Below are 15649 nucleotides of genomic sequence, written 5' to 3' on the forward strand. Positions count from 1 at the left end.
TCGAGTTTCGGCCGACCCCGACCCCGACTTTTTTATAGGATAGGCCGATTTCACTCGACCCGACTTTTGAAGAAGTCGGGTTTCGTGAAACCCGACCCGATCCTATAAAAGTAAAGGTCGCTCAACCCTACTCAGGATCAGTAATGTAATGTATGTACACAGTGACTGCACCAGCAGAATAGTGAGTGCAGCTCTGGAGTATAATACAAGATGTAACTCAGGATCAGTAATGTAATGTATGCACACAGTGACTGCACCAGCAGAATAGTGAGTGCAGCTCTGGAGTATAATACAGGATGTAACTCAGGATCAGTAATGTAATGTATGTACACAGTGACTGCACCAGCAGAATAGTGAGTGCAGCTCTGGGGTATAATACAGGATGTAACTCAGGATCAGTAATGTAATGTATGTACACAGTGACTGCACCAGCAGAATAGTGAGTGCAGCTCTGGGGTATAATACAGGATGTAACTCAGGATCAGTAATGTATTGTATGTACACAGTGACTGCACCAGCAGAATAGTGAGTGCAGCTCTGGAGTATAATACAGGATGTAACTCAGGATCAGTAATGTATGTACACAGTGACTGCACCAGCAGAATAGTGAGTGCAGCTCTGGAGTATAATACAGGATGTAACTCAGGATCAGTAATGTATGTACACAGTGACTGCACCAGCAGAATAGTGAGTGCAGCTCTGGAGTATAATACAGGATGTAACTCGGGATCAGTAATGTAATGTATGTACACAGTGACTGCACCAGCAGAATAGTGAGTGCAGCTCTGGGGTATAATACAGGATGTAACTCAGGATCAGTAATGTAATGTATGTACACAGTGACTGCACCAGCAGAATAGTGAGTGCAGCTCTGGAGTATAATACAGGATGTAACTCAGGATCAGCAATGTATATACACAGTGACTGCACCAGCAGAATAGTGAGTGCAGCTCTGGAGTATAATACAGGATGTAACTCAGGATCAGTAATGTATGTACACAGTGACTGCACCAGCAGAATAGTGAGTGCAGCTCTGGAGTATAATACAGGATGTAACTCAGGATCAGTAATGTAATGTATGTACACAGTGACTGCACCGGCAGAATAGTGAGTGCAGCTCTGGGGTATAATACAGGATGTAACTCAGGATCAGTAATGTAATGTATGCACACAGTGACTGCACCAGCAGAATAGTGAGTGCAGCTCTGGAGTATAATACAGGATGTAACTCGGGATCAGTAATGTAATGTATGTACACTGTGACTGCGTATTCTGACTCATGGGTATGTAGAACGCAGTGGTGCCTGGATAGGCCAATTCTTTTGGGCGCTTCCGTATTGACCTGTACTCACGTTCATACCGATTTATCAGATAGCTTAACTCAGCCACGTTCTCATGTAAGAAGACTCCAGGAAAAGAGGATTGCTTTAACCGAAATTCTTGTATTATGATGAAAGCAGCAGGTAAAAAGGAATATTCAACAGAGGACATGTAATAGGATGCATACAGATATGGGGATGATGACAAAATGGAGAATAAGGGCGTGAACAAACATACATCACAGGACTACAGTGAGAGAGTTGGGACAAAATAAAGGGAAAGGCAAACTTCTGCCTAGAAAGAAAGGATGGAACACAAACAATGCAAACATTAAATGATTTCTCAAGTCGTGGGACATGACACTCCCCGTCTGAAATCCTTGGATTTCACGATGTCCGTAATTTTTCGAAGTCGTTCGAACCTGAAAAAACAAGAGGAAGAAAACATGCATGCAATAATAAACATAAAAGATTTTTAAGTCCAACTCGTTGTTGTTGACCCGTAGATCACACCGAAAGATAAGTTCAAGTATATAAAACCCATCTTCAGATTGGGGAAGCCGCAAACATGCAAACTCTTCCACCAACCCAGAATCCAATGGGAATGTTAAGGGTTCAATCCAATGGAAAATGTCAACATTCAATAAACTGGGGAATGAGGAGGAATGCTCCCCGCCGTGAACAACGTCCAGGAGCATGTTCAGTTCATGTGATGTCCTCCTTTCGTAGAAGCAGCACGAGTTCAGTGACCGGGCGGAAGAAGGTTCGGGTAGAGCCCCCTTTTGTCACCTTAACTTCTACCTTACGAGTCTTTCCGTCCTCACCGGGTAGGACTTTGGTGATAAGTCCCATTGGCCAGTCATTACGATGAGCCTCTTTGTCCTTTAAGAGAACAAGGTCTCCTTCTTGGAGATTGGGACTGGGCGTCTGCCATTTGTGACGGTTTTGAAGCAAGTGTAAATATTCGGTCTTCCAGCGATGCCAAAACACATTAGCCAGGTGTTGAACTTGTCTCCACTGACGTTTGTAAATGTCCTTGTTATCGAAATTCCCAGGTGGGACTGTAGCGGCTCCAATCTTCTGTGTAAGGAGTGTAGCTGGAGTAAGTATCGTTGGAGCATCGGGGTCGGATGATACTGGAACCAAAGGTCTAGCATTTATTATGGCTGACACTTCTGCGAGGAAGGTGACCAGAACTTCATGAGTAAGGGGAAGTTTATGGTCCAGCAACATGGAGTCGAGGATCCTTCGTGCAACACCAATCATGCGTTCCCAAGATCCACCCATGTGTGAAGAGTGTGGAGGGTTTGGAGTTAATTTGGCTTTACCCAGGATGAAACCACAGTGTACCTTGTTAGCTCCTAAGGTCATCAGATAAGCTACTGCGGCTATGGCTTCTGTAGATGCGTCAGAGAAAATATGGACTTCTCTTCTGATTGCAGTCAAAGGTGATCTTGGAGAATAACAACGTGGGACTTGGAGTTGTTCTAAGAACTTCAGAGACTTCTTCCACGCCTCCCACCTTTGCTGTTTCTGAGTTGGGAGCGGGGTGTCCCAATCCGTGTTCTCGGCCGTAAGCTGTCTTAACAGTATCTTGCCTTGAATAGTGATGGGTGCTACAAACCCGAGAGGATCATAGATGCTATTTATGACAGATAGGACTCCTCGTTTGGTAAAGGGTTTGTCATAGGGTGACACTTGGAAAGTGAAGGTGTCCCGTTTGATATCCCACAGTAGACCAAGGCTGCGCTGTGTTGGAGGAACATCGGAACCCAAGTTGAGGTCCTTTAGGTTTGTGGCATGGTCCTCAGATGGAAACGCGTTCATTACCTCTTGACTGTTAGAGATAATCTTGTGGAGTCTGAGGTTTGATGTGGATAGCATTTCCTGTGTTCTGGAGAGTAGGTCAATTGCATCTTCGCTTGTGGGCAAGGACTTGAGCCCATCGTCCACGTAGAAGTTCTTCTCTACAAATTGCCGAGCATCGGAACCGTACTCTCTCTCACCTTCCTGGGCTGTCCGTCTCAGTCCATAGATCGCCACAGCAGGTGAGGGACTGTTGCCGAAGACATGGACCTTCATCCGGTAGTCTATGACCTGATTGTTGACGTTGTTGTCCTTGTGCCATAGGAACCTAAGATAGTTTCTGTTGTCTTCTTTCACAATGAAGCAATGAAACATCTGCTGAATGTCGGCCATTATGGCAACAGGTTCTTGTCTGAAGCGGATCAATACTCCAAGGAGGCTGTTGTTCAGGTTGGGCCCAGTTAGGAGCAGGTTATTGAGAGAGAGGCCTTCAAACTGAGCACTGGAGTCAAACACCACTCTGATCTGATTAGGCTTGCGAGGGTGATAGACACCAAAGGATGGAAGATACCAACATTCTTCTCCCTCCCTCAGTGGTGGCGCAGGTTCAGCATGATTTCTGTCAAAGATGTTCTGCATAAAGTCAATGAAATGCTTCTCCATCTCTGGTTTCCTCTTTAGGGTACGCTTTAAGGATGAGAACCTTGCAGTTGCTTGCTGCAGGTTGTTCGGCAACCTCACTCTTGGGAAACGAAAGGGTAAAGGAGCTACCCAACTGTTGGAGTCGTCTTGAACAAATTCTTTATCCATAACCTTTATAAATTCTTTATCTTCCCTTGTGGGTGCCAACTTGTTGTCATTACTTGTGGAATCGAACACTGATGACCCGAGGTTTTCTTCCCAGGACTGGAGTGTGTTCATGTTGTTGAAGGATTCCTGTTGCCACTTGGTGTTGCTCACTTTCTCTTTCACCCAGTAGTGATGTGGGCATGGTTGGAAATGGGTGCTGCGACCATTTGACAAAATGTGTGTCTTGTAAGAGGAGATGTTGTTAGGTCTCTTCATCTTGTGTATGCAAACATTGCCTATGATTACCCAGCCTAGATCTAAGCGTTGGGCAAATGGTGCATCGTGTGGTCCATTAATTTGCTGACGCACCTTGTGCAGCCGGAGGATGTCTCTGCCTAGCAGAATCAGGATATCTGCACTGTTGTTGAGGGCTGGTATCTTGTTTGCTATCCCCTTGAGATGTTGGTGATGAAGAGCAGCCTCTGGCGTTGGGATCTCTTCTCGATTGGATGGAATCTGGTTGCACTCGACCAGTGTAGGTAACGGTATCTCGACGGTGTTCTCAAGAGATGTCGCTGTAAGACCACTGGCCCTTCTCCCATAAACCTCTGTAACACCACTGCAGGTACCTAAGGTGTAAGGGTAGGCATTTCCCTTTAAGTTAAACATATCAAAGAGTTCTGACCTTGCAAGTGATCGGTTGCTCTGATCATCCAGAAGGACGTACACCTTCACGGCTTTCTCTGGGTGACCGTTGGGATATACGTTCACCAGGCAAATCTTCGCACAGGACTTGTCCCAGAGGTCTTCTCCGCAGACTTCTGTGCATGAAGAAGATATTGTGGTATGGCTTGCAGTTTGAGCTGCGTCCTCCCCGCCATGGCTCGTGGTGGGGGAAGGAGTAAGTGTAGAGTCAGGACGGAATGGGTGGAGTGCTTGTACGTGGTCCTCACTGTCACACTCCATGCACTTAATTGTAGTTTTACAGTCTTTAGCAAGGTGTTCAGTAGAAGCACAACATCTGTAGCATACCCCGAACCTCTTTAGAAGCTCCTTGCGTTCCTGGAGCGGTTTCTTCCTGAAGCCGATGCACTTTTTTAAGGGATGTGGCTTCTTGTGGATGGGACATTCACGATTTGGGTTCTCTATCTTTTCACCTTTGTTACTCTTGTCTGGGGCTGGTGTTGGTAAGGGAAGAATATCCGTCTTCTTCACTGACACTGGACCCCTGCGGTTTCTGTCGTTCGAGCGTGCGCTGACGTATTTAGAAGGAGGTGAAGCTGGGCCACTGGATTCTTGGTAAGAAAAGCTTGGGTCGTTCTTGCGCTCTGCCACATCTTTTATAAACTCACAGAAGTAGGAGAATGGAGGAAATGACACTTGATGGTCTTTCTTGTATTTTGACCCTAGTGTAGTCCACCTTTCTTGCACGTTGTACGGTAGCTTGGAGATAATGGGATTTACTCCACGAGCAGTGTCCAGGTAGCTGAGGCCAGGTAGGTGGGTGTCTGCCTTGGCCAGCTGGAGCTCTAACAGCAAGTCACTGAGCTCCAGGAACTTTGAACTGTCTTTGCTTGATATCTTTGGAAAACTCTGTAGTCGCTTGAACAGTGCGTCCTCTATGGCTTCTGGACTGCCAAAGTTTTTCTCTAGTCTTTCCCATGCAGCCATGAGACCAGCCGTTGGATTACTGATATGTACAGACCTGAGTCTCTTGACACGCTCGGTGGATTGTGGTCCTAGCCATCTGATTAGCAGGTCCAGCTCTTCGGCAGCAGTGATGCCGAGGTCACTAGTTACGGTTCTAAAGGCATTTTTCCAACCTCTGTAATTTTCAGGTTGGTCGTCAAACCTTGTGAGACCGGTTTTAGTAAGTTCGCGGCGAATCATGTACCTTGCGAAGTCGGACATGTCTGTTCTTTCTGACTTAGGATGCACGAATGTGGGCTGAGCGGTGTTGTACATAGGAGTGGAGACGTCTTGGACTTGAAACGTGGGTAAGTATGGAGTGGCATATGCATTTAGTCCAGCAACCGGTTTGGTGGGTATAGTCTCTGCTACATGCGGAGCTGGCACTGTGCGGTTGTCGAGAGTATAATGACCTGCCGGTATATTTGGTTGCGTGTAGATAATAGCCTGTGGAGTTTGATGAGATGCAGGGTCTTGGCGCATACTGGAATACGAAGGAAGTTCAAGTTTGGGAGCATTGTGCTGACCTTGAGTGTAGGGTTCTGTAAGTTGATCGGCATCCTGGTGTCCTGGAGAAGCATGAACGCCATCAGAAGTGTTAGTGATGATCTGCGGTTCGCCATTTTGGCTTAGCACGTAGTCTCTTGTGCGTTCAATAGGGTCCTCCGCCTCCACTTCACACAAACTGATGCTGTCTCTTTGACTCCCACTGATAGCTCGCTCCAGGATCCTTAACTCCGCCATGGCTGTTGCGTGCTCACATTCCTTCTCCAGAGCTTCCTTGCGTGCTGCATCCGCATCCATTTCTGCTCTCTTTTGTGCTGTGGCTGCATCCATATCTGCTCTCCTTTGCGCAAAGGCTGCTTGTATCTTAGACGTTTCTGCCTTAGCACGTGCCCTTATAAGCTGCTGGCTGAGAGTGGAATATTTTGATGAACTTGACCTAGATGAGCGTTTTGAGTGCTTAGACGATTTGGATGAGCGAGATGATGCATCTGGTGTCCGTGCAATTTTAGCCTCTATCTTTGTCTTAATGTCACGTACGGTGCAGTCCCTTTCAGAATTAAGCTGCTGGAAACTTTGCAATTCTTTTAAAGTCTCTGGCAAATTCAGTTTCTTCAGGAGAATAATGTATTGATCAGTCTTCTCCATATACCTTTGGTATGCTGTGCATAATTGTTCTAGGGCTCCCTCAAGTGGTAACTCATGAGAAGCAGGCCTTGATACAGTGTCTATGTGACTCAGCACTTTCTCCCACAGTGAAGACACATCACTATATACAACACATTTTTCAGTCTCTAAATTCTCCATGACTTTCCATGTAGGTTTAACTGTACGTTTTCCTCTTTCACTAGCTGGTGGATGGGGATCTGGGTCTCTGTCCTGTGTTTGTAAGTCTGGTAGGGACATTGTATTCCTTGCTTCAGACATGATTTGCTTGCAGGCAGGAAGAGTGGATGATGAGGGTTATACTTCTCACTGTTTATCTGCAGTGTGTGCTTCTATGCACACTGGGGTCTGGCTGGGAACTGGGTTACTGTGTATCTGGGAAATGTCCTTTTCCACTGAGGTTCAGCACAGACCTTGAGTTACTGTCTCTGAAGGCAGGCTATTCCTTTTTACTATTCTGACTCATGGGTATGTAGAACGCAGTGGTGCCTGGATAGGCCAATTCTTTTGGGCGCTTCCGTATTGACCTGTACTCACGTTCATACCGATTTATCAGATAGCTTAACTCAGCCACGTTCTCATGTAAGAAGACTCCAGGAAAAGAGGATTGCTTTAACCGAAATTCTTGTATTATGATGAAAGCAGCAGGTAAAAAGGAATATTCAACAGAGGACATGTAATAGGATGCATACAGATATGGGGATGATGACAAAATGGAGAATAAGGGCGTGAACAAACATACATCACAGGACTACAGTGAGAGAGTTGGGACAAAATAAAGGGAAAGGCAAACTTCTGCCTAGAAAGAAAGGATGGAACACAAACAATGCAAACATTAAATGATTTCTCAAGTCGTGGGACATGACACTGCGCCAGCAGAATAGTGAGTGCAGCTCTGAAGCAGTATCTGGCTTTGTAGCAATTTTTGGAATAATATTTCATTCTATACTGGAAATTATTTCTAATGGTAAGTTCTTCTTGTTTTGCATCTTAATGTAATATCATCTAATTTAAAGTCTCAGGTCATGTAATATCCATGAGAAGATGAAATCATTTACAGGAAATGGTGTGAACGCTGCACAGAAGTGACTGAGGTCATTGCAGATCATGTTTCGCTTTTCCTTTTTTCAGTCTGTAACTAGTTAGAGATCTCACTATGGAGAAGCAGAAAGTGTGGTGTAAACAGGCGCCGGAGCCTCTCACCGGTGACAGTAAGTGTGGTGTAAACAGGCGCCGGATCCTTTCACCGGTGACAGTGCGGGGGCCGGGGCCGTGATAGATGTTGCTATTGTTACTTTTTCTCGCATTATGTTGACTACAAGTCGCTCGTCATATTTTAAGCTTAGCACTAACTGTACAGACATAATGACGAGTCACACAATATCTACCAGACAATTCCTTTAATAATATAATCTTCGAGCTTCCTGCAGCCACCACTAGAGGGAGCTCCTGAATGGTCACAAACATTACATAAATGAACAGAACAAGTGATTGTAAGAAACTTTATAAGTTATTTTATCACAGGAAAATGTTTCTTTATCTGGTAATGAAGAACTTGTTCTTTGCCCTCTGCCTCCTGAACTTATCATTCCTTCTAGAAAAAAGAAAAATAGGTGTATTGTTCAAGAAAATGTGAATTGCCTATTAAAGTCAATGGAAAGGATAGAGGAGGGGCAGAGAGATAGAGAGGTGCAGACAAATATGCCACTACTTCTCTTACCTCTGACTCCTGAACTTATCATTTAGTCTGAAAACCTGCTAAAATCTTTCCTGTTCACACAGCCAGCTCACTGAGGGATCAGATTACAGCTGTCTATGGAGAAGAGAGGGAGCTGCAAAAACTTCTGCTTTCTTTCAATTTTTTTTATTTCACCCAATGCTGGATTCACTGCTACCCTGCTCAGGAACTGTTGTATATGTCTGTATGTTCTCCATGATGCTTAAATAAAAAATAAATGGTTCTTTTTATGAATGTGCTTCATTTCACCACCGTGCTGACAAAATGCCTGTTTTGTTCATGCCTAGTAAGTTTTATCTCAACACAGCTCTGGATTCCCAGCTAAACATCTCAGTACTACTGCAAATGTCCTTCATGCTGTTTTCTAATAAGTGTTTTATCTCATTCCAGTGCTGGATTCACAAGTACACTGCTCAGTACTGCTGCACAATATCTTCCCGGCTGCTTCTTTCTACTAAGTGTTTTATTTCACCTCAGTGCTTTAGTCACAGCCACACTGCTCAGTCCTGCTGTAAAATGTCCTCCATGCTGCTTGTAACTTGAAAATGTTGCATCTCACCTCAGTACCGTATTCACAGCTACACTTCTTATTACTGCTGTATAATGTCCTCCATTCCGCTGCTTTCTAGAATGTTTTATCTCAACCCAGCATTGCATTCACAGCTACATTGTTCAGTACCGCCATATAATGTTCTCCATGCTGCTTCTGACTAGCAAGTTTTTTTTCTCACCAAAAACTGTATTCACAACCACACTGTTCAGTACTAATATTATGAATCAGCAGCATGGAGGTCATTATGTAAGTGTTAGATCTCACTGGTTTCACAACTACACTATTCAGTACTGCTAAATAACGACCTCCATTATTCTGATTTATAGTATTATATCTCACCCTAGCACTGGTTTCACAACTACACTGTTCAGTCCTGCTACATATTGACCTCTGTATTGCAGTGCTGATTTATAGTGTTATATCTCACCCTAGCACTGGATTCACAGCTTGCCTTCTTAGTACTTCTATATAATGTCCTCCATGATGCTTCTTTCAAAAGTTTGATCTCACTAAGAGCTGGATTCACAACTACACCTCTCAGTACTGCTGCATAATGATCTTCAAGTTGTTGATTTATTGTAAGCGCTTTGTCTCATCCCTTTGCTGGATTCACAGCTACACTGATCAATTTTGCTGTATAATTTCCTTCTTGCTGAACATGTGCTATATATTTGTGGGTGCGTCCTGTGCAAGGGAGACATCTCTGTAGCTAGTGTCTACTCACTAACTCAGAGACAACTGACATTTTTAAGGCTGCTAGGAAGCGGGGACAGGTACCCTTTAATTTCCCTCTGGTGGTGGCAGAATGCAGGAGATAAGGAGCATTATAGCTGAGAGATGAATTAGTGCAGAATTCCGGGTCTTGGACTTTGTTCCTGGCTTTATATTGAGCAGTGAAGCGGTTAACAGACGTCACTCTACAACATCTGTCCTCCACCACTTTTCTCATAACCCATTTGCACGGTTTTGTATGAAATCTCCGCTCCGTGGACGAAGGTCTCTGCTTTTCATTTGATTGTCTCAGCGGAAATGTTTTATGATGGAATTACTGGCAGCGCGCTGGAGTGACGGCATTGTCAGGGAGCCAAATGCAACAGGCAGCGAGCAGAGAGAACGGGAGGAGGGAGGCTCCCTAAAAAGATGACTACCTCCACCATGACAGGAGAGAGGGGAAGATAACGACACACGGACCCCCAAGATACCTTCTAAAAATCATCCTAGAATGTCAATTTCTCCTCTTCTCCCTCTATAGGTTGCATCTGGTATTGCAGCTCAGTCCAATTCATTCAAATACAACTAAGATGCAGTACCAGACATGACCTATGAACAAGAGGGGGCGCTGTTTCTTGAAAAAAAAAAAAAAAACAAGTAATAGAGCTATCTTTACAAAAATAAAGCAGAAAACAGAGACCTTCTATATTATTGGTCTCTAACATAGGAAACCTCAGCAACCATCATTCCCCGAGGGCATGATGGGTATTGTAGTTTCACTATAGTTACAGATTTATAGGACGCAGAACACTGCTCTAAACAGTTCCCTAATCCATCCTTCATGACCTAGAAAATGAATAAGATTAAAAGCCAAGTTTAAGCAAATTTCCCCATGACAACACTTCCTGTCCTGGAAGTTTACAGTCATAATATGAACTCTGATCCAGTCTAAAAGAAGATCATTGCAATTGTTCCTAATAGGACCTACGATGTTCATGGGGACACAAATTGGAAAAAAAATTGTTTTTTTTCGTTCTTCAACCACAAGGTGTTGTTCTTATATCGGGGGGTTATATGTTGCCAAATACAGCATTGTGCATGGAGTCTCCTACTGATTACTCAGTAGGGGGCGACAATGAGCACAGAATAAAAATCGGAAATCCCTACTTGGAGGAAGCGATGTTCCTTATAAAACCTATTATGCTTCCCAAATATTTTTATTTCATTTTCAATAATAAGTTCAGATGCCCTTTAAATGCCTGTATACTAGAAATAATCCTAGGAAACATCATGTGTATCAGTCTCAGAGTCCTGTATACAGGAGGCAATTAGTTTGTGAGTCCGTCCGATGCTCCGGTGTTAAGGCAAGGAACAGACATCACCTTTAAAGGAGCCAAATTATTACATTGCATCTATTGATCATTCCTTGCAGCGCTTGTTCACACTTGTCTTTCTGTATCAGTCTTGTTGCTATTGGATCCTGAGCTACTGGGTGGAGACCAGCTGATAAAATGTCTCCATACACAGGCCACGCACACATGATGGATTCCTGCTCTCCTGTCTCTATGTCTGTTCAGAAGCAGCAGCATGAGGGACATTACACAGCAGTACTAAGTGGTGTCATTTTGAATTCGGCACTGGGATGAGATAAACACTTACTAGAAAGCAGCATATTGAAAGACATTATATAGCAGTACAGAGCGGTGTAGCTGCAAATCCAGCACTGGGTAGGAATTAAACACTTACCAGAAAGCAGCAGCACAAAGGACAGTATACAATAATAACCATCATTGTAGCTGTGAATACATCCCTTGGGTGAGATAAACACTTACTAGAAAGTAGCAGCATGGAAGACATTATACAGCAGTAGTGAGCAATGTATCTGTGAATCCGTCACTGGGGTAATATAATCACTTACCAGAAAACAGCAGCACTAAGGTTATTATAAAGCAGTACAGTGCAGTGTAGCTGTGAATCCAGCACTGGGATGAGATAAACACTTCCCAAAAAGATGCAGCTCAAAGGACAGTATACAGTAGTAACAAGCAGAGTATCTGTGAATCCAGCATTTGGGTGAGATAAACACTTAGTAGAGAGCAGCAACATGGAAGACATACAGCAGTAGTGAACAATGTAGCTGTGAATCCATCACTGGGGTAATATGGTCACTTACAAGAAAGCAGCAGCACAAGGGATATTATACAGCAGTACAGGACTGTGTAGCTGTGAATCCAGCACTGGGGTGAGATAAACACTTACTACTCTTACTAGAAAGCAAGAGCTTTCAACTAGAAGGTGTTGTATATTAATACAGCAGTACTGAGCAGTGTACCTGCAAATAAAGCACTTGGGTAATATAAATGCTTACCAGAAAACAGCAGCATATAAGACATACAGCAGTAGTGAACAATGTAGCTGTGAATCCATCACTGGGGTAATATGGTCACTTACAAGAAAGCAGCAGCACAAGGGATATTATACAGCAGTACCGGACTGTGTAGCTGTGAATCCAGCACTGGGGTGAGATAAACACTTACTACACTTACTAGAAAGCAACAGCATTCAACTAGAAGGTGTTGTATATTAATAAAGCAGTACTGAGCAGTGTACCTGCAAATCCAGCACTTGGGTAATATAAACGGTTACCAGAAAACAGCAGCATATAAGACATTATACAATAGCACCGAGCAGTGTAGCTGTTAATTCAGCACTGGGGAGAGAAACACTTAGCAGAAAGCAGCAGCATGAAATACATTATGTAACAGTACTGGGCAGTGTTGATGTGAATCCATCTCTAGGCAAAATAAAACACTAAAAAGATGCAAGTACATATGTTTGTGTGTGTGTGTCCTTCTCTTTTGTTTTCTCAGCTCCTCCTCCCCTTACTCTGTCTCTTCTTCTTCCTCTCACTTCCATAGACTTCAATAGGAAGCTGTAACCTGATCACTCAGTGAGAGGAAACAGGGGGAGACGTGGCTCATACTGTAAGTGGAGAAAGAAGCATACTTCTCTGATGAGACATATTACAAGGTTTCTTACATTCGTTTGCACTTTTCATTCATGCAAAGTTTGTTTAAATGACGGTGATCAAATCGGAACACTCAAAACTGATACATCGTGGCAGGTTTACTAATTCTGGTCACTGTTTACACAGTGTAAACTTAGACTTGAGAGTCAGACAAGAGAGTACACAGTAGTGTACAAATACAGTAGTGACAAATATTTTCAACAAATTCTTGATACAAACATAAAACCATCTGCAAAAAAGCTGAAAGTGAAAAGAGGAAGAGGATGGCTTCTACAAATGGATAATGATCCTAAACACACGTCACAATCCACAATAGACGACCTGAAAAGGCGCAAGCTGAAGGTTTTACAAGGGCCCTCACAGTCCCCTAATCTGAAAATCATTGAAAATCTGTGGCTAAACCTCAAAATACCACAGGATGCAAGATGACTCAGGAATCTCACAGAACTGGAGGAATTCTTCAAGGAAGAATGGAGGAAAATCCATCAGACAATAATTGAAAGACTCTTGTCTTGTTCCGAAAAGCATTTACAAACTATGATATTTGCAAAAGGGGGCTCTTACTACACACTAACCATGCAGGGTGCTCAAACATCTGCATCAACCTATTTTCCTTTTTTGTAATTTAGAAAATGTAAAAAACGGCAATATATATATATATATTTTGCCTAAAATACAATAGAAATGTGTCATCTTTAACTTCAGGCCTTTTAGAGATCATTTCATCTTCACCTTGCTTAACTGTTCACAATAACAGTAATTTTGACCAGTGGTGCCAAGAGGAAACGTTTCTCCTTATGGAGAGTGACATATTAAGCATGCCGAGATGAGGAGACTTTTAAGCCGCAATGTTCTTCTGGGAAATATGCAAATTGTCTCTTCAGAGAGGAAGAGGGCTAGAACTCTAGTGCCACCTATAGGAAGTAGAAATCCTAAACGTCAATGTCGACCCTATAACGAGCCCTGTCATATGACTTAGGATGAAAGCCAAAACCAAAATTTGCAGACACTGTGTTTTGGGGTATTGCCCCTCGTCAGTGTGAGCTCTGGATTGGCTGTGTGAGAGGCGTCTGACTGAGTGCCCAAATTTTGAAATGCCATCATAATTTTGCACCAACTCTTAGTTGGCTTACTTTAAATTTTTTTTGTGACAAAAGTTTAGCACGATAATATTTCCACTAAGGCCGGCCTCACACTGCTGTAGAATACGGGCGAGTGGTATGAGAGAAAACATCACATAGCACTCGGACCAGCATTAATTTATGGGGCAGCTCACAGCATCGTTTATTTTCTCGGGCGTATTCAACGTGCGTGTAAAATTACAGCATGCTGTGATTGTCACCGAGACTCGGCCGAGACTCACCAATGCAAGCCTATGGGTGCAAGAAAAACATTCGCACAGCACTTGGACCATGCGAGTTCTGTCCGATTTTTACGTACCGATGTCCTTTGAAAAGCCGGCAATTCATCTGCATACAGTAAAATCACAGAGAGACAGGTTAGAATAGAATAGATATATACACATAGAATACATAGATATATAGGTGTCAGTGACACACACACATTTAAATATATATTTATTTTACATAGATAGAAGAAAAGCCATTAATTCATCTGCCATGTACTGTAAAATCACTGTAGGAGCCAACAGGATAGAAGAGATGGATTACATACAGTAAATACTCATAGAATAAATAGTTATACAGATGTCTGTGACAAATACAATTAGTGAAGTGTGTGCAGCTTACAGTACATGTATTTAATGAATAAAATAATATTTTTTGGAAAGAAATGGCGTGGGCTCCCGCATAATTTTCTTAACCAGCAGAGGGAAAGCCGATGGCTGGGAGCCAATGTTTATAGCCTGGGAAGGGGGTAATACACATGGAGCTTCCCGGGCTATTAATATCAGCTCACAGCTCTATACTTAGCCTTTACTGGCTACTAAAATGGGGGACACTAAAAAAAATGACCTAGGGTTCCCCTGTAATTAATAACCAGCAAAGGCTATGTAGACAGGTGCAGGCTGATATTAATAGCCTAGGAAAGGGTCATGGATACTGGCCACCCCCCCAGGCTAAAAATATCAGCTGTCAGCTGCCCCAGAAGTGCCGCATCTCTAAGATGCGCCAATTCTGGCAGTTAACCTCTCTCTTCCCACTTGCCCTGTAGCGTTGGGGTGCTAGTTGGGGGGTTGATGTCACCTTTATGTTGTCAGGTGACATCAAGCCCTCAGGTTAGTAATGCAGAGGCATCAATAAGCCGCCCCCATTACTAACCCCATAGTCATATTGTATAAAAACACAGACACCCATTTACCGCCCCCCCAGGGCCAGCCACCACATTTTTTGACTACTTCACTACCTGGCTACTTCATTTTCTCTCCGCTGACATCCCCACTATCATCATGGGCAACTTCAACATCCCCATTAACGCTTCTCTACTCAGCTGTCACTAAATTTCTATCTCTCACTTCTTCCTTCAGCCTCACTCAATAGTCTTCTGCAGCCACTCTCAAAGATGGCCACACATTGAACCTCATCTTCACATGTCTCTGCTCCCTATCCAACCTCCCTAACTTGCCGCGCTCTCTTTCTGGCCACAATATACTTACATTCTTTTCCCTCTCCTCTCCTTGTCCACAATCCCCACTCCACAAACTTTCACACCCTCACAGAAATCTTAAACACCTCGATCCACACTCACTATATGAATCCCTTCTCCCTCTAATATTACACTAACCAGTCCCACAAGCTCACTGCCTCTGGGTTATCCTTGACTCTGATCTCTCCTTCAAACCACATATCCAAGCCCTCTTCACTTGCTGATGACTTAAACTCAAAAAC

Source organism: Ranitomeya variabilis, chromosome 7, assembly GCF_051348905.1.
Source record: "Ranitomeya variabilis isolate aRanVar5 chromosome 7, aRanVar5.hap1, whole genome shotgun sequence".
NCBI lineage: Eukaryota > Metazoa > Chordata > Amphibia > Anura > Dendrobatidae > Ranitomeya > Ranitomeya variabilis.